This window comes from Magallana gigas, chromosome 6, assembly GCF_963853765.1.
Source record: "Magallana gigas chromosome 6, xbMagGiga1.1, whole genome shotgun sequence".
NCBI classification, from domain to species: domain Eukaryota; kingdom Metazoa; phylum Mollusca; class Bivalvia; order Ostreida; family Ostreidae; genus Magallana; species Magallana gigas.
In genome coordinates this window covers 13,738,325-13,758,743 of record NC_088858.1, presented here as the reverse complement: position 1 = coordinate 13,758,743, position 20,419 = coordinate 13,738,325, and the positions used below count along the sequence as shown (strand labels likewise).

Genomic DNA, 20,419 nt, shown 5'->3' with positions numbered 1-20,419 from the left:
TAAGTAAAAAGATGACCCTAAATGATTACATTTTTTTTATCATGAACCTAAAGAGAAATTTGGTTTCTATTCTAAAATATACCGGTAATGGTTTAGCATCAAGTACATGGAAGGTCTTAAAAGATATTGATTTCCAGAAACCTTGTGAAGGAATACTTGTACTTTTAGATTCACGTAGTAAACTTTGGTAAAAGTAAAAAAAAAAATAGATAGTGCGTTTCATTGTCTTGTCAGAGTCACTGAAGGAAAATAGTTTGATGTCATAAACTAGAGACAAATCTTAATGAGAATAGATATGTATTCAAATCTTGTAGCAGGCTTTGACACATAAGAACTGTCATTGGATCAGAAAATCAGTTGATAAAACTTGGACTTAATTCTCAGAAAATTAAAAAATATATGGGCGTTAATGTTGAAAATGTTAATTACATTTGTAATTACGGAAAATGTTCACTGTATGAGTTTGGTTGTAAATTACTACCGGGTTATGCAAATGAACTGTATTGACAGCCATTTCATCAAAAAATTGTAATATCAAATTAGAAAAATAAATGTAAGTGAAATGATGGATCTTGCTTTGTGAATGCATGGTTCAGGCCCTTCATGGCAAGCCTACGTACAGAACGATTGATGATGGAGACAAAGAGATTGAGAAATCGCACGTCAAATTATAAACATCGTAAATGCAAAATAAGGGTGGGGGGATTTTTAAAAAAATGTTAAAAATAGTTTTCAAGAATTCTTTAAATATTCTTGTGACATGTTAATGCTTTTGAATGTCAAGGTTATGCATGCGATTCTTTGCCTCTTTAAAATATTGTTGTGACTATCTATTGAAGTACTCATAGTCTGTTTCAATTACCAATTCAACTGTGATTGGTTCAAAGCAGCGCGCAGATGACATGGCATGAAATCTGAGTTAAATAGTCTTATTTTATTCACGTCTGTTTGATATATGTACAGTATCGTATGCACTTGTATAAATTAAAAGATCTCACATTTTTATGCATCTTCGTCATATTACAACGATCCCATGATTTGTTTGGATATATACATTGCATTGTAAAAAAGCCATGTCGCAATGGTTGTACTATATTCAAATAGGTGTTGATCTGTTATGGGTTTTCTCAAAATAGATAGTAAACACTTGGAATTCATCATATTCCATAGTGAATTCATTAGTGATTAGTTGAATTAACATGTGGTTAATTAGATTAAAATGTGTATTTAAAGTCTTTACATTGGTCTGTTGTTTTTCAATTCCACAAATTAATAATGAATATGTTTAGCATTTATAAATTCGAAACTGACTCCACAAGCAAGCAAGGTTATTGGTTGTATGGACAGTTACGTGTTTTATATTTTGATAACATTCCAGTCGTCCAATAGATATTGGACAGACACTTTCTGGTCTTTTTTACTTTGTCATGGCCACACATAACCTGCCTCTATTCCACCGCAATAAATCTTTCAGTTGTTCGAGATGTGACTCCTTTTATCAGATTCCACTAATTGCCCAAGTACCTGGTGAAGAATAGATTGTTGCCATCCTCTTGAAATTTATGATAGGTGTAATGGACAGGTTTTCTAAAGATCCTCTGCTGTAAATTAATTAGCGAATTACCAAGAGAACACTTGCAGCATCCAGATTCCAAGTTTATGATACTATTATCTGACTATAACAACACAGGGCTTAGGATTGATAAGAAATTAAGAATGGGAGTCTGGTGCCAATGTAGAAGATGTTAAAACTGCCTCACTGTTTAATCTATCAACTAAGATTTTATTGGTGCTCAACACATAACTTTATAATACTGTAAGTCTTACAATAAGCCTTTAACGCCATAGAGAGGGGAGAAATAGTTTCAAATAAAAAAGAAGATTTAATTATGAAGCAATGAGCAGATGTTATTTGTACGATTTCCTTGTCCATGCATATTTTGTCAATTAATTATGATGCATCTTGGAGTTTGCTTGACGAGTTCTGGACAAAAGAAATACTTTGAATTTCAAATTTTATTTTTCTATTTAAATATATAATCTTATGTTAAAAGATCACTAAAGATAGATCCTGAAATGACAAATTTGTGTTTTTAAATTGATAGATGTTTATGCATGGCTACTGATAACAGACTTTTTTATGGAAATGAGGATGGCAAAAAATTAGAGACTGCCAAATTCTGAAAGGAACAGGCCAAAGAGTCAAGAACGGTGTTCTTAGCATCGCAGAATTAGATGAATAAACATACATTGCTTGAGAAAGAGAGTTTGTACTCTTTCTGAAATTTTTGCATCATATGACTGATTTTCATTGTCAAACCACTTTTCAAGGAAACTTATCATCATATGTAAAACTCAGCTTCTTGACTGTTTTTTGCAATTTTTCTGGTTAAAAAATTTGCATTATTGCAAGGGTAAATTTATTAAAAAAAAAACAAAAAAAAACCACTTTTAAATTGAATTTCTTAATTAAGAATATTATTAGTGTTAAATCGGCTTTAAGAGCACCTGCCTATGATGGATCCTTATTTTACTACAATTTACGCAGTTTGTTAAAGTTTTTATTTTTAAAAAGTGGTTATTGATGTATTAGAACAATGACAATGCTCTCTAAATTTTGTAGTTGTGAAATTCATTTATATCATAATTTTTTTAAGTAGTATTGTGTAAGTTATACAGCAAGGAGTGAGTGATATTGAGTAATACAATACATTGTGTATGTGGTTATCAAATGACAAATCTCCCATTATCAGTCCTATCACTATATAACATCTAAGAACTGTCAGCTGTTGGCATAATGAAGGGCAACACTTAACATAGGGAGTGAAAATATAGTATTAAAGTTAATAAATGCAATGAAATTCAAATGATCTGATCAGCATATTGAATTAGAACCAGCCAATCCTTCAAGTGGAATTCTTAGAACCAATAGAGAGTACAACAGCAGAGGTGTGTGAAGTGAGACAATGTTGATTAATGAAGCCTGTTTGTCAACACTCTATCACACATTGACATTTATTAGATGCAATATCAAAAAATAAGTCACCAAAATATAGCCACAGCCACTCTTGTTTACAAGGGAAGCCATGATCGCTGTGACGTCAGCCAATGTGGCTCAGTATTATGTAATCTTAGACCATATTGGTATTTTGCAGATATTCAATATCCATCAAAGAAATGTCAAAAGTATAGAACTCCTTCTGTAGTTTGGTGGAAGTAAGATGGGCAGACAGTGGTGCCATGGAAGTGAAGGTAAGTTATAGGAAGGGATCGATCTCGCATTTACTTGCGTTAATGTATGTACAAACCTTGACGTCAAGCTGCAATTAATTTGCTAATAAAGAGCCTGTTTTGTCATCAAGGTTTTGTCATTCATAAACAAAGATGCAAACGTTTTTAAGCTGAAGAGTTTCATGTACTGAATATTAATGAATTTGGTATTTGGCTTTTTGGGGGAAGGGCCGACAAGTTTCATAAGTGTATTTCTATATAAACAAATTATGATTCAAAACTTTAGATTTTATGATTTATATGTTAATATGAATTTCCAATTACCCATAAATTTTGAGTTTGAATTGTTTTGATAAATGTATATACCAGGTAATTGTTTTTAGTCCCTTTATATGTTCGTTGATTGACCAATTGTACAATACACATTCCTGGAAAGTTTTTTTAAGGAAGACTCCTCACGGAAGAATTTTATGAACACTGCCCTTTCTTGTAAATCAAAAGTGCTTGTGACACTAATAGAATGTCCAGAATAAAGGCATCAGAGGGGTCCGATAAAGTCAAGGAGTCAATTCATTAGGGAAGAAATGTGGAAGTTTCCAAAATGATAAAGTGTAAAATAAAAAATCCTTACTTATCAGCGTTAATCTGTCACAGGGGACCCTACCACAACAGAGGGTCAGATCAGCCCCCTGTGTTTATTGGCTAGATTTCTACAGATCCTCATGTTTGGGCCTAATTGCTGATAATTCCACAAAAACACTCGATAAGGGAGACACAGCTCCCTCTATCTAATCTGTGCAAGGGAGAAATAATATTAAACAATGTCGAAACATATTGGAGCTGACTCACACATCCTCTGGATTTCAGCAACAGAACGCTGGTGGACACGACCATAGTACGGGCTGATTACCTGTACAATGAATCTCGGAAAATTAAAATTCCTCATTGATTAATTTATGTGAAGTTTCTTGTAATGGGAGAAATAGAATTACAAATATTGAAGGGGAGGGGTTTTTGGTGGGGTTATGAGTAATTGGTTTGTCAGCTTTGAAGAATTCTGTGAGGAGTTTGTTTTTGGGGGGGGTTGTCAACAAGTGGACAAAACATAGGCACAGATTTGCTCTGAAGGAATTCTGCTGCAAACCTGAATATTAACTTGAGTACCTATTGGGTACATGCATTCATTCAGTGGTAGGCTTGCGTTTGAACAGGTGAATAAGGTCAACAGATGATTTTTGTTTTATGTGCGTGCTCAACTCGTATATCCCAGGTTGGCATGAAAAGCAGTTTTCAGTATGAAGTGGGAATATTGTGTAAAATGTTTAAATCATCTAAATTACTTCTCTCTCTCCATATAAGTAGGGATTCATTTCATACATTGAGGCATTGGCAAGAATTAATCCAATGTAATTAGCTTTCTGTTTATAAATCACTTGTGTATGATATTGATGCTTCTCAAGTCAAGGCCTCTTAGAAAAGAACCTGTCTTTTCATTGCGAAGGCATTCTAGCATGATGTCAGGACGTTTTTAAATAAACACCATCAAATAATATCTTGTTGCTTATAAATGTTCAAATTATAAAACATTTAAGTCTCGTATATCATAACACGACATAATTCATTTATTGTGCGGAAAAAGAGTTTATTTCCTTATCTCCGTAATTTAAGTTTGACAAGGTACCGCGCTGTCTGCGACTGGAATTTAGTTATAAACTGTAGCAGTGTAGGAGCAACATATCAGAGAAGGTGATACTTTTGCACTTGTCAAAAGCATTGAAGCTGAAGTGACATATACATAGTTATGATATTATATTCTTTATATTTGTGTGCTTTTTTTGTTCCTTTGCTCACGTAAGACAATTCCATTCTATTATTTTTTTAAGTTGTGAAAAACGATTCCAGTGACCTTGAGAAAGTTGAAGGTCAGATGTAACATCCAATCAAATACAGAGTTATACACACTAATTTAATCTGAAAGCAATCTACTACTTTGCAGTACATTAGTACTGTTAAAAAATGTAGGGACTAAAAAGATTAATTTCTCCATCATGCATCTCAAATACGTATGTGTGACTCAGAGATCAATGGGTGATAAAATGTTTTCGCAGTGGCAAAGATATTTTTTATTCCTTTCATTAAGATATTTTTTGGAATGAAATGTTGATAGTATCTTTCCTTTTAATTTGATCACTACAAAAAAATTTCTGGCTCTGTCAGCTATTGTGATGAATTGTTAGCTAGGGGAAAAAATAAGTGGCCAATTAGCATGTACAGTCATTTGAGTGATAATATCAGAGAACAGCAGAAATTAGACAAAACTATTAAAATTGTCTCTGATGTATATCTGCCATGGCTGCTTAGACCAATGAGAGTCAATAGATTTTTTTCTCATACTTGCAATAGTTTGTGGCAAACTGAAATGAAGAAAATGTGCAAGTTTTTTTTTAATAATTCCACAATCCACAGTTTAGAGTTAATTAATCTAATTTGATATTAAATGGAGTGAATACAAAATTAGTGTCTGCATATTTAGTATCACTGAATAAACATTCATCACCAGTTTGGATTTGTATTTTGGTACATTTAAATATACATGTTCCGTTATATATCTCAATTAAAGGAAAGAAAAAATATATATTTAGGCCAAGTGTTAGCAGGAAACAGCTCTGAAATAATAAATGCACAAAAATGTAACTGATAATCTATCCTTTTATGCATTTATCATAAAATCTGCTTTATAGTAGGTTTAACTTATCATTGAAATTACACTGAAACAATATGTCAGTGACATTACCAAAAATAAGATAAAATACATTATTGCTACAAAACTACACAGCAATTTGTTTTCTGTCCTTGCATGTGTTTCATTGAAATCTTGCTGCTATGAACTTTTTGAATTTACCACTTTAGTTTTTTGGTTAGTAATTTTGGATTTATTTACCAGCCAGGTTAGATAAATTAAATTAGATTTTGTAATAAAAACTACATTAAGAGCAAAAATCCTGAAGCGTTTTATAGGGTGTTTTTCTTTTCCCTAGTCCTAGCCCCTTCTATGGAAACGTTACAAGACAAAGTGTTGCGCACATGCAGGGTCAATCTTACAGACGAGGACTGTGAGAAATTTACACAAACTTAATTGTGGAATCCTAAACCATTTTCCTGGTCTATTTAGACCGGTTGATAAATTTCTGATATTAGTAAAAAGATGATCAGCAGTGATCCCCTGGTTTTTTGAACCTAAGACAGAGAATCGCTTGTGTTGAATGCTTATCAATTTCCTTGGTTGACAGATCAGCTTTTGCAGGCAGAAATTGAGGTAAAATTTACAACTAGAGATAAAGCAATTATTTGCCTTCATACATGCCATAATTTGTGACTGAAAATAAAGGCAATAAATAGCCAATTTCAGGGGCTAGTCAGAGTGATTGATTATAGATTTGGCTTTCTATATCTTATACCGAGTCTATGAATAAATACTTCGTGGGGGTAAAGAGTTTGTGCCATTTTGTGAAGTAGAAGACCCTGTTGAACAAGGGGAAGTTGTCCAACTGATACAACTCTAGTATCAGTGCTCATTGTTTGCAATGCAATTGGAGCTTGGAGTGCGGCCCCTTTGTAGTTCTATAGTTGTTTACTGTCTTGCACTGTTTCTTTATATATCTGCCAACTCCTCAATTGCATCACTGGCTATTAAAATATGGTGTAGGTGGAGGAGTCGATATATACATTTAAAGTAATAAAGCTGATTTAATTTAATGTTGAATATTCTGGTTTTTTTATTTAACGACATAATACCCACGCAATGACTAATCGGCCATAAACATTTGAACAGTTTTGGGCAATTATACATATGATATTAAATTTCACTAAAAAAAGACAATAAAATTCTACTTCGTAATCTTGGGATATCTGAAATTGAATAATTTTTTAGGGTTGTTCTTGAACAGAGCATGAGAGTTACCTGCACGTTTTTCTGTTTAGCAATGTCCACCCACTCTCGGTGCACATTGCTACCCCGGAGATAGGATTATCTGAGTCTGTAAGTGCCAATAGGTGTGTATTTCTATATTATCAATCTGTGCTCAGGTGTGGAAATCTTCCTACCTCACTCAGTGTTTTTAACAGAATTACAAATATCAATCTAAATGGTTTTATCCCACCATTAGAAAGATTAATTTTTTTAATATGAAATTTGACTTTTACTTTTAAATTTTTAATATACTTTTGAAAAGTATGAATATGATGAAGTTCTAACTTATTAAGATGATCAACGCGATGTTTGTTTCGACTCAAATATCTTAGATAATAAACCTCATCTGTTTCGAATATCAAATTTGGTTCTTGGCTTCTAGAATAAATCTATGATAGCTTGTTGTTTTTTATATGTTAAGGTGTTTTTTAAATGTACTTTTGTGAAGTACCCTAAATTGTCCGATTGTTGTGCTAACCAAAAATGCCAGAGCCGACCAGGTCTCAATATTGATTTGTCGTCAGGTGAGGGATAGCCGTGTGTCCGCGCTGAGTATATTCCCTGACAAGGCGGTCTTTGTTCTAGCGTTGTGTGCAAACTTCTGTTTTATTTTGGACTGAAGTTTGACTAGTGTCCAAAATCCACAAGAAACCATCTTCCAAGTTAATAGTTCAAATTTCGAGCAGTGCAAATATCGCTCCCCTACAGAACAATTGGCAGGTTCTAAATAAAGCTTTTTATTGGATTTTTATAGAGATACATATGCATTGTCCCTATATATATCAATTTGTAAATACAACCACCCCCACCTGTGTATGGACAATTATTGTCTTTTACGGTTGTAAAATGAATACTATTCTGAATGTGTAGAAACGTCAGCTGTTAAATTTACTTTGGAAGCTAAAAACAATTTCTTTTTTTATAAACTTCGCACTTCAAGGATCCACTGAAGGGTTGTTTGTTTGCTCAGAAACGTACGGTAGATGTTCTATGGAATATAATCACCCCCTACTACAGCTTTGATCACCAATAATCAAATCCGCCATTGTTATGTGTTTTAATATATATTCCCTATGTCAAACAAAAAGATAGCACTTGCAAAGTTCAAAAGGAATAAACTGATTATTTGTAAAGCATATCTTATCATTATGACTGCAAATTTGTAAAAAAGTGTGGAAGTTGCTATGTTATGTCAATTGGTGTTGGCACTTGCTCTGAACAGGAGGGTTATGTGTCAATACGGGGATAGAATACAGTGAAATACCAAGAAGAGCCCTCTTTGATCTTCTGCCATAAGAGAGCAGAAAAGGTCAGCTTGGGATTAATTTGTCTTGGAAGTGTTTTCTCTGATGATGACATCATGGAATCAGCGAGATGACCCCCTTAATCCCCACTTTTGAGGCCCAGTCACCTGTTTGCTGCACTAATGACGAGGAATTACAGAGTTAGGTGGCATGAAATTCAGACCTTGCAACTGAATCTGACAATGATGGTAATTTGAGGGCTATTATCGGCGCGATGATTATATGATGGGATGATTTATTTATCATAAAACAGGTCAAAATATAGCAGAATCAAAGTTTGAACAGATACATTGTACAAAACAACCGGCTTTAATTCTGGTTAAATGTGCATTTCTGTTTTCCATGTAAAATTCCTAGCATAGATTGTCATGAAATTTTAATTTGCTAATGGTAGAGTGTAGAAACGTCAAACATGAGACAGTGTAATAATACTGTACCAACAGGAATGAAATTTCAGTGCAATGTTGTTTTTTATTTAGTGTGATGAAAGACTCCCAGACGACAGACTCTTCTGTCTAGATAGTGTGGAACCTTTCATTCGGTCAAATTCTAATCCCTCCATATTATTATTTTTGTTGTGAACAATAAACTGTCATTAACCGAGCTGTTTCTCAACCCTGCAATTTCACCTGAGGAAAATTTGGTAATTTCATTAAATACACTCCCACCCTTACTTTGTGTCAACATCAGGTACACTTCCTTTTCATAATGGAGCAAAATATTTTGCTTTCCATGTATGAAAGTCCCCCCTCAAAGGAAGAAATACTGGTGTTTACGCGAGACTGTGTTTACCGAACTCTGTGTCAAAATCTCCGCTTAACAAGACAATCTCTGAATGGCTAGGTAAATATTGTTTCATATTGGTGCAACCAATATACGCATTACTGCCTACATAGCAGATAAAGGAAGTGGCCCTGAACTAGAGTTGTCCCCCTTGACATTTCCAATCTTTACACAGATCCAAATATCAAAGAAATTAAAATCGGTCTTTGCCATGAAGAGCAGCAGCTCATGAAACGATTTTATTAAAGAAAATAAATTACTGCCTGTGGTCTCTATAATGAGTTTCAAAGTGGTTTCAAAGTTGTATCTTACATAGCTTTGGGTATGTACTTTGGTAATGTAATTGCAGCTAAGCTATTTATTGTGATTAAATGAAGGTAATTTCAGATTTTTATGTGGTGATGAAAAGCAGATCTGTTCCGTTGGAAATAAATGCAGTTCATGACAATAGCATGAAAACCTCTGGACAATAGAAGAGAATAAACTTAAACCCCAACCAATGAACGGGGAATTGTGTGAAATTTCACAGCTCTATAGAAATAGTAGGAGACCCAAAGTCAATAGAAATTGATTCATTGGATTGAATGCTATGTAGCCAAATTTACCAGTTAAATAAGTCTTTAACTTCTGAATGATTACTTGGTAAATAAGATTTACAATAGCTGGGCAAATTAGCATGTCTATTCTGTCTTTTTGCAGTTCCAGAAATTGGAGTCAACAGAAACCAGATTTGTTCAGACTTTGTGACTATAGTCGCTGGTCTTGTATGCACGGACTACAAGTTAATTTGGTGTCAGGGATGGCACAAGCCAACGACACAAAAGGGGGACAAATGAATCCTTTGTTGGAGGGGAGACAGTCGTTTTACTTGGTACATTTTCTAATCTGCCAGAAAAGACCAATTTAGAATGAAACCCAAGGACTGTGTATTGCTGGGTGTTTGCTGCTTGGAATGAATTCATTGTATGTCGACAAACAGGAGATGGTTTTCTCCTTGTAAGGGGTTTCTGTCTCAAATTGCATCATGGCTGTTGTGTACAATTTGTCTTTTCCATTATCACAGTGGTATACCCTCCTGGAAGAAAACAAAATGACCCTGATTTAAAAAATGTCATGGTTTTCATGGTTTTATGTTTCCTGTGATAAAAATCTGGAGATGTTTTTAGTCTTCGTTTGTGTTAAAGTTTTTGTTACATTATTTGTAATATGACTAGTTGAATTGGTTAAAAAACATTGTGGTATAAATGAAGAAATTTCAGATTATTTATGTTAAAAAAGGGCCTTGGCTAGCTTTTATTAAAAAAAAATCTTGCATTAGGTTTTACAACTCGCTCTCAAAGATGATCCCCATGACATAAGCAATACTAACATTTCAGGGGATATGAATGTTTTTTATTACACACAATTGACTGATTTAATGAAAATAAAATTTGAAAAGAAGTCAAATGTCATTTATACTATGGCTTTATATTGTTCTTTTTTATGGGACCAGTAAAACATTTGTTGATACTTTCAGTGACGAGCATTTTAGTTAAAGCTTCCTAGTTTGATAGAACCTAGGTGACACTAGCAGCTAGAATAGATTACTATTCAAATGATTGTAATTGTTTTTACTTCTACAAGTGATTTGAAAATAGTTTTTGTGTTGGTGGGTCCTCACTTTTAATAAATGATCAAAAACACAACAAAATGTAGCTGATGCCATAGATTTCAATTCCTTTTGTATATTTGTATTATCTACAAACTATATTGGCCAAAGAATGAATTATTGCTTGTATGCTGTTGATGAGAGCTTTAAGTAATGCTTTGTCTGTTAATAAGACTGTGTTTATGGGGATTCCGGGTGGCATGACATTCACCATAATGACTATGTTATGTATTATTGTTCAATATCATTACTTCTGCTGGTCTAAGTCCCTGGAATCCAGTGTCATCAAGTTCTTCCAACTCTGAATTAGTCTTTCAGGGGGCAATCTGAATGTCTTTTACGAAAGGCCAGGGAATTAGAAATCACAATACAGAGGAGTTTATTAACTGAAAAATGAGATCAGAGCTTGGATCAATGCTTTGTTCATTCAGCTTTTTATTCCATTGTATTGGTCTGACAGTAAGTCTATATGGTGGGGTGTTTGGTATCTTATTTTTAATTTGTTTTTTGATGTTTTTATGTTGTTATCCATAATTGTTTGATGTATGAGAACTAATAAAATTTTAATATATTTTTGATAGAGTGTATATAGAATTATTATTTCATAGATGCAGTGATAGTCTCTCTCTCTCTCTCTCTCTCTCTCTCCTATATCTCTCATTCTCAACTTTATATAATGTTTACCTTTTGGATGGCAACTCTTTGTACTTAAGAGTATGTCCTTTTGCAATCTCTTTGAGTAAATGAAAATGGGTTCTTTATTTGGAAGGAAATGGACAAAAATAGAAGAGGTGTGTTTGTCTTGATGCACTCAATTTGATTTTTTTTCTCAGTGTTGTAAATCAGAGGTGCGCCCCTACTAAAGCAATTGCACCTTAAAAGGTAGATTGAATGCAATGAGAAGTTAGACTTCTCCAAATCACACATCAAGGTATCCTGCTTTGATAAGCCATCAGATTTGTGCTCATCAGGCCATGTTTTATCACCAAATACACACAAGCCTTATCCACAAACATATTTATGGCATCACCAAATTTTACCAAACGTTTATGCTATCTCTTATTGTATTTGTTCTACCCACCAGTTTTATTTGGGCAAGAATGGAACTGTACCAACAAGCCCTGTAATTAGTTTAAATTATGTAAATAAAAATGGGACATTATCTATCCAGAAGTCATCATTGCTACAGAGAGCCAGTTAGAAGTGTTTGGTTAGCAGATAAATTAAGTAACACCCTCAGATTTCAGCTACTCTGTGTCTTCCGTCATATGTTCATAACATTGTCAAATGTGCTGGTGAATTTAACAAGTGGAGTAAGTTTGTTACATCTGAGAGATACTTATGTGTCAATATCAAAGTGAATTTTCACACTTTTATGTCCCTTCTTCACAACATAAAAGTCTTGTCTTATCAGGACGGTGATAAAACAGGTCCTCTCCAGCTCCTGTCTCCTCAGATAGAAACTTCCATCTTGCAATGGATATCTTAGATATCCCGAATGTCCAGCGGTGCTGGAGGAATGCCTTTGTAATTATGTCACTCAGATTATAACAGACTCCCGGCATTCTCAGCACAGACTTGGAATCTGAACCATGGAATTTCATTGTTCCGAATCACCAATACAAATGAGCCGAATGCAAAGTGTAGATGGCTGCACACTATTTTATCAAAGCTTTAGCGTACAATTTATTACCCATCATTCAGCAGCAGTATCATGAGAAACAGCTGTGTCACATAATGCAATTTTGAATCTGCTTGATAGTAAAAAATTGATAGCTGTTGGCCATTTACATTGCCATTTTGATGAATACCTACTAGTGACATTGCTGTTTTGTTTAAGCTAAATTTCTCATTTAAATTAACAGGTGCTCTTTATAATGCAGTGTTTCGGTAGAGAATGCTCATAAATAGCAATCACATTTTAATACCAGATGAGAGCATTATATATTGTTATTAGAAGCATATATGTGCATTTTAAATGAATACATTATATTCAGAACTAGCAAATAATTGAAAATTTTAAAGCTTTCAAAAAGTTTCTTCTGCTTTGATTGAATAAATATTGCCCCCTACCATGACTTCAACAAAATTGCCAAATTATAAGTTCCTAAGTGTTATGAAAACTACATATAGAGGTATTAATCTTAGAATTAAAATCTAATGGTCTGTGTAAGTGCAAATAATAAATGAATAAATACTTGAATGCAAACCAATTTAAAGAAACATTTTTAGAGCTATCTTTCAAATTAGTGATAATTTACTAGGGGTCTAAACAGTTATTCAAAATATTTTTCCAAAGAAACCCTTTGGTGTGCATGTTGATATCAAAAGACCTTTTGTGAATGGTTTGGCCAATCGCTTTGTGCCTACCTCCTAAGAGTTTTTCTCTTTATATTTGAAAACGGGGGAAATACCTGGTACATGTATATGCAGAGAGAAAAATCTATTGAAAAAGTGATGCATTTGCATTTACTGGTATATTGATTAATTGCTCAGTGAATTTTAGTCATATATATTATATATCTAGTACAATGAAAAAGATGAACAAAACATTTGGAAGCAATATCATGTGTGGATCGATCAAGCATCAGCTTTTTGACCTGATTCTGATTCAGATCTCAGTCCTATTTTAAGCCAAACTTTATTAGTATTTTTTGGCACCATTCTCTCGGGTCCTAAAGCTGTTTATGTCATTGTTTTGCCTGAGAGGGATGATGCCGTTTGCTGTTCGGTCAGGTCACCTAGTTTGAATGTAATCAGCCAAGTTATTGTCATATCGACCATCCAAAAATTGCAGAGGTTGTTTCACTGCTTGAGTAAAGGGGATTAATAATATTGTAATAGAGAATTGAGTCATAAGATTAAAAAACTTTCAGGTGAATGACTTTAAGAGCAGATTTTCCAGAAAAGGGGGAAAACTGGGTGAATGTACTACCAAACAACCCATGGACCATTAGCAACTTTTGTTGGCGATTGACGGATTGGGAAACCAGGAATTAGATTAAAATGAAACAATATTCGGTGACGATAACTGAGTAATGAAAGTAAATTGTTTTCTTCTGGGCAGAATTAGCTGAGTGTTTAAATCTTGACTTCAATATTTGGTCAGATATCAATTAATGCTACTGGGTAGTTTTCACTGTGAAACCCAGCAGATTATTTGCTCTCCTGTTTTAACGAAGGTTCGACAAATAAGGAACCACCAGCAACCTGTGCTGGATATGGAATTATGATGCTATAGTCATTTAAGCTTTTCAGTGCCTTAGGAAATTGAACACTGGTTTGTAATTATTTGAGGTCTTTAATCAACAAATAAACAGGTATTTACTAACTTTCCTCTTCAGGTTGAACTGTCTATGGATCTGCGTAACCACAGGATCCATTATGGGCTTTGCAGAAAACCTGTAATATCATGAACAAATAATTATTTTTCTTTCATAAAGTTTCCTGTGTTGATTCTCCATATTACGGAGCCTTCTTTTCAGGAGAGCGGAACTTTGCATTAACTTTCCTGCTCACGGAAAACAAATATGAATCAATGGTCAATGTATTTAACTATAAAGTTGACATTTTCACTTATTTTTTTTCAATATCCTGTCTATGCCACATTAAGCAAATCAAATAAAGCTGACCAGCCAATGCCAAATCTATAGTATTTGTAATGAGCAGTAACTACATAATTAACACTTCTCTATTATTTAAGAAAAGCACAATTGGGAAGTTACCGAGCCTCCTTTCTTACCGGGTGATTATAATTAATGAACTCCAGTGTGATTGAGTGCAGGCCCTCAAAATGTAAGCAGAAGGGACAATAGCCTTACCTAAACATTTACCTATCAGTTTTGTGAGGTTTGACAAATAATGTTACCAATGGGCCGGGGAGTACAATGAAAAATACTACGACCTTTGATTCTACTTCAGATGATTATCTCATTATTACCAGTCCTTTTAAAAAAGAAAAATGGATAAATTTCCTTTCCTGGGTATTGACGATACTTGTTATTGTTATCTTTGGCGTATTTCAAGCATAATTAGGGCAAAGGACGCGCCCACTTGCTGCACCTATACTAGGCAGGTATAGAGGGATTCAACCTTGAAATCTGCACCAAGGGGGGTAGTGTTGATTCAGGCCTACGTCAGCTATTCATTTGACCATGTTTATTTATATTCCTGATTTTGGACAAATTATTCATACAAAGCAGACACATACAAGCAATTATTTGTAGTCAAAGAAAGGATGTTTTGATTACAGCTGCCTTGTCATGAGACCAATTCCTGATTACTCTGAACTTGGTTAAGTTGTTTTAAGTGCAAAAGTTTTATTCTAGTCTTAGACTATTACGACTTGGTCTTCTTCTCTAACCTTAGTATGAATATAATTCATTGGTCATTCCTGATTATTCATTTTATTGTTTCACATTTCTTCCTTGGTAGTGACTCAGTTAAAATGGTGTCATAAAAAATAAACATTTTAAACATAATCAGATTTGTATCACTATTGTCATGTGCTCTCGAGACTTAATTTGAAGTAGAATTACGTAATGTTTTCTTTGAAAATAGGAAAATGTGGTACTTATGTGTAAGTGTTCTTTTTCAATGGGTTAAGGATCTTTTTTGTCAGTAAAAAAAAAAAATAAACAAGTGTTTGTTATCTTCAGGACATAATCAGATTTTGTGCATGATGTTTCAAATGGAAAAAGTGTTCAAATTTTAATACATGTATCTGTATTACTCAATTCAGTCTTACGACAAAGTGTAACAATCATTACATAGGAATTCCGATAAATGTGTTTTTAATGCTAACAATCTCCATTTAGTGTCATATTTATTGTACATCTAGTTCAAAAATTGTGTCAAAAATATCAACAAGATCAAATAGCTTACAGGTAAATTAGAAAGCTTTACATGCTAAGCATAGAACGTCCTTGACACAGAGATGACGTCTGACTAAGATGTTTTTCGTGTTTGAGAGCACCTGTCCTATACCTGCGTCAGACCATTTATAACTCATCTTGATCACTGAGGTGTTTGGAGAACCTCTCTGTATTTATGCATCAGATTTGGGTCTCTATCATGACGGATCTCCCCAGTGATTTCACCTAAGAGGACCATCCTGTATTGGCGGCGATTTTTGATCTATCGTCACTTTACTACCTGAAGGGGACTGGCTCACCGATTGTATCAGTCTTTTTTATCATTTCCAAATTTGGCCTCTTTTACTAATATTTGTTCCTACTCAATACACTAGGAGTTGGTGATGAATTAAGGGGGACACTTAGTACAGTTCATGTACCATCCGAATCATATTGAGAGCTTACAGTATTATAATGACCACTGTGTATTAAAAAGATGAAATCCAGGAAGAAGACTTACTTGTTACAGATACTTTTAGACTGTGGACAAAAAACGTGAGCCAGACATGTGTTTCCAAGTTATATTACATGAAGAAGTGGAATTAAACACGCCACAGGAAATCTTCTTCTGTGATTAATATCTCTTGCATACACTCTCTCAGTAAATCTCAATGACATTACCCAACCCAAAACTAAAAAAAAATATAATCTTATTATTATTGACATGATATAATATTAGTATAGACCTGAGCCTATTGTATTAATTAGTTACACAGATTATTTAGTCATTCGGCCAAAAGATCTTATTAATAGCATATTATTACTGTGACACTATATAGTATATGATACCTTTAAGCCTATTCTGTGTTAATGAGTACTCCTATAGTACCTATTGTATTATCCTGTTTTAGTCCACACTGAGTGAACCATCATAATTTATTTATATACCCATGTAATATAAAAATACACTAAAAATACACTACATCCCTTCAGTGGTATGACTTCTGAACCACAATTGGCATCAATAGAAGATTGTAGTCTACACCCATGGAAAGAAATGTGTGTTTTAACCGGGTTGACGTCTCTTCTAGAATTGGCAAGGGTAGGAGATTTTTGAAGACAGCCATGGGAAGAGATATGTAAAGGAAAACTCACAACTTTAAAAAAAAAATGTTTAAAGTTTAATAAATGGGTCTTAATTCTGTCTTCTTTGTTTGTACTTTCATAAACACTCCAGTATTAGGTCAAAATGATTCATTGATTCCTCCTAATCACCATAAGCTCCTCAAAAGCGATCCTCGCTCTGCCCTCTATCTCAATCACCCCGTTTTTTGTTGACATAAATTTCTACAATGATTTTGAAGTGCTTTTTTGGTGGCTTTTGATGTATTTACCAATATTTCTAAAGTACACTTGCTTAGACAATGGGTTTACAGATATTGGGTTATTTTCTGTACATGTATGGTTGGGAGTTTTTTAGTCGGTAGGCAAAGCTCCATGATCATTTGACCACCAGCTAATGTGAAGATTTGGTATGGGATAGTGACATTAAGCTGCAAGTTTTTCAATATTCCCTCACACACCTCATTACTGACAAGTCTGATTTGGACCAAAACCTCTGCTAATACCCCTTAAATCTGTTTTGAAGTATATTTTTCAGTCCTGTATTAAGTAAGAGAAGCTCAGTGGGTCTTCACTGCAAGACAATGGGCTTACTGTCAAGATGGGTCCATCTTATCTCCAAGATTTGAACGTTTAAGCCGGTGGGATTAGCCAGTTTGATATGCACCCCACCTTTTGTTTTAAGTTGGCTTTGCCTTGATTGGGTATTGGTCACCTGAGAAGGATACATTATCTACTTTTCTGTTATAATGTCTAAGAGATATAAAAATTCATAAATCCTCTGCCGAGGGCGCATCAAAACGTGATAATTATTGCCCATGTAAATATGTTATAACTAATGGTTTTCCGATGATTTACTAAGTGACAAAACTAGGGAATGACTGGGAAAGGTGTAACCAGGTAGCATGAGCTGCAATTCTCAACTTACTTCAAAGGCTCGGAGTAATTAGCTCCTCAAGATTTGAACAGGAAATGAAAAACAGCATGTTTACCTATTTACGTAATTGTCTCCTACCAAAGATAATACAGGGGTAGGGATTTAGGGATAAGTTCTTTGTTATATAAGTATCGATATAAATCATATACTTAGTGAGATTTAACAGGTTCATCAAGAGACGAGAGAGTTCATCTCCTGGACATCACTTTGCCATACTTGGCCTTCCTTCCTCTCAGTATTCTGGGGGGTTTGGCATGATGCCACTTTAAAAAAAAAAAAATTGCATTTTTAATTTTTCAACATCCTAATCTGTCATGTTCCACAACTAAATTTCGTTTGGCAAAAAGCCATACTGTCAAGAGCTAACAACTAAGGGATGTAAAATCCGTGACATGCATTAGTATGTTGTGCGACTGGAAAGGACATCCATGCTTGTACAATAGTGTTGTGTTTAAATTGAATAAAACTTCAATAGGAATCAAGCTGTCTCATTTCATGAATAAATAAATAATGTATCTTTTGGAGTGAGTATGTGAGTAGGTAATACTTAAAGGATAAACAAATCCACAGAATCAAATGACTATATATAAAGAGCTTAGTTTTTTTTTACAATGTGTAATAATGAAACGACAAAAATTTATCAGGTCATGGACAAGAGTATGAGGAGAATCAAATTTTTATTTTCCCAAGTCGTATTTTTAATCTGTTTTGAAGGAAACAAGAGCCGCTAAGGCAATAAAGTGCCATCTAGAAAAGGCTTTGGTGTCTCATGACATTCCGAAATTTCAGAAGCAATTTGTGCTTTTCAAAGTACAGATACCTACTTTTGATTTAATGTAAATGTATGGGAAAAATTTTCAATAAATTTCTAGTTCTTTTCTTGATATTTTCACCGGTAATCACATTATATATTAAACCAGAAAAAACCTTTTGTGGCCTCCGACTCCATTATTAACGTTAAGGTAATTGCCTGTCTCGAGAAAAGACTTAACATTTGTATATTTTGCTATACAGTCACTTTAAAATATACAGATGGATTACAGTGTCTGAAAATAAATGTATTTTCTTGTCAAATGGATTCAAGCATGAATTTTTCCACCGCACTGCACCACCGAATTCTTGATTCTTCATTTGTCTTGTATAGAGAGTGTCTAGGTGCCCTACCTGTATAGGACTTGGGGAGTTATAACTTGGTGTTAGGTGTTCGGGCTGCACAGGTGTGGATGCCAATTCATTCCACAACACTCAGTATCTCTAATTGTGTGCAGATTTAGGCAATAGATACCGAATATCTGCAAGCAAACCAACAATGCCCGTTAACTGCAGATAACATCGTATCTTTGAAAGAAAAGAAATGTTGGAGTTTCCTAGTGTTAGTTCTCAGAACAGTTATTGTTCAGCCGTAATTTTTTTTTTCTTTTCTTCTAAATTTAATTTCTTAATTTGTTTTCAGCATTGATATCAGGCGGTACTTCCTGTTGCTCTTTGATAGATACAAGCACTCTCCTTTTTATTGAGTAAATACTTTCAAGAAGTGCTATATTGACTTAGTTTTTTCAGAGATGAAATCACTAGTTTGGGGGCAGAATTTCACAGGAAATGAGCTATTGAAATGGATTTGTCAAATTTACCTGCATATCAGGTGTATAGTGGAAAATCGATAGAGGTTTTTAGATCTTTATACCATTGTCAAGTAGGTTGGCAGCCAGTATGGTCAACAAGTGTCACATTCAAAGTACGTAATTGTATTTGTGGCTATTATTTAAACAATCTCATTCTGTATGCTTTGGCAACTTCATTCATTTACATATGCAAATCCCGCCACTTTTGGGAATGAACATAAATCAACCATATTTTCAGTGGAAAGTGACAAGATTTGGGCATAATTTATGAAATATCCCAAACCTTAATTAACACAGTTACTTAAGATATACCTGCACAAACATAAAACTTTCTGTTCATTTCCATTTTTCAGAAAACAGGAAAAACCATGTGACAGTGAAGGAATGTTGGAGATCAACCGTTTGATTTAGTCCTCCCAAACAAAGAGCTACAATTATTATTCTTGTCATCAAATGCACATAGCTTAATGCAAAGAGGTCAGAGAGAGAGAGAGAGAGAGAGAGAGAGAGAGAGAGAGAGAGAGAGAGATTAATAATTTGTTTTACCATACAGGAAGTGATTTACCAGCAGGTGTGACAATGTATTACTTCTCTAGAGCTAAGGCTTTGATTGATATGAACCTTTTTATTAAATTGAATATTAACATATTGGAAACAATAAATGCATCCAACAAATAGAACTCGGTGTGGTTTTTTTAAAACATTTTTATTCAATTGAGCAGAAATGGAAGTGATATATATATTTTAAAAAGTTTATTTGCAGCTCTTGGATATTTCCAAATAATGAGATGGGCTTCATTGTGAAATATGAATGCATATTAATATGTGGCATCTGATAATAAATGTTTTGTGGTGTTCCCAAACCCATTATCCGCCCCAACTTCTTTCTTTTTCTGTATGATAATGTCCTTGTAAACAATTTAATAAAATAAGTGTAATATGACTCATT

At 34.0% G+C, this 20,419-nt stretch overlaps 1 long non-coding RNA gene across 2 annotated transcripts in view; it reads left to right on the top strand.

Annotated features, from left to right (window-relative positions):
• Positions 1-20,134, top strand: part of LOC105336842 (uncharacterized) — a 57,957-nt gene extending 37,823 nt beyond the window's left edge. Inside the window, exons 4-6 of one of the 2 annotated variants that reach the window (XR_010715224.1) lie at positions 3,156-3,252; positions 9,988-14,216; positions 19,824-20,134. This is a non-coding gene — a long non-coding RNA (uncharacterized lncRNA). The remainder of the gene's footprint in view (positions 1-3,155; positions 3,253-9,987; positions 14,217-19,823) is intronic. The other variant, XR_901527.4, reaches the window with a different exon arrangement.
• Positions 20,135-20,419: the final 285 nt, after the last annotated feature.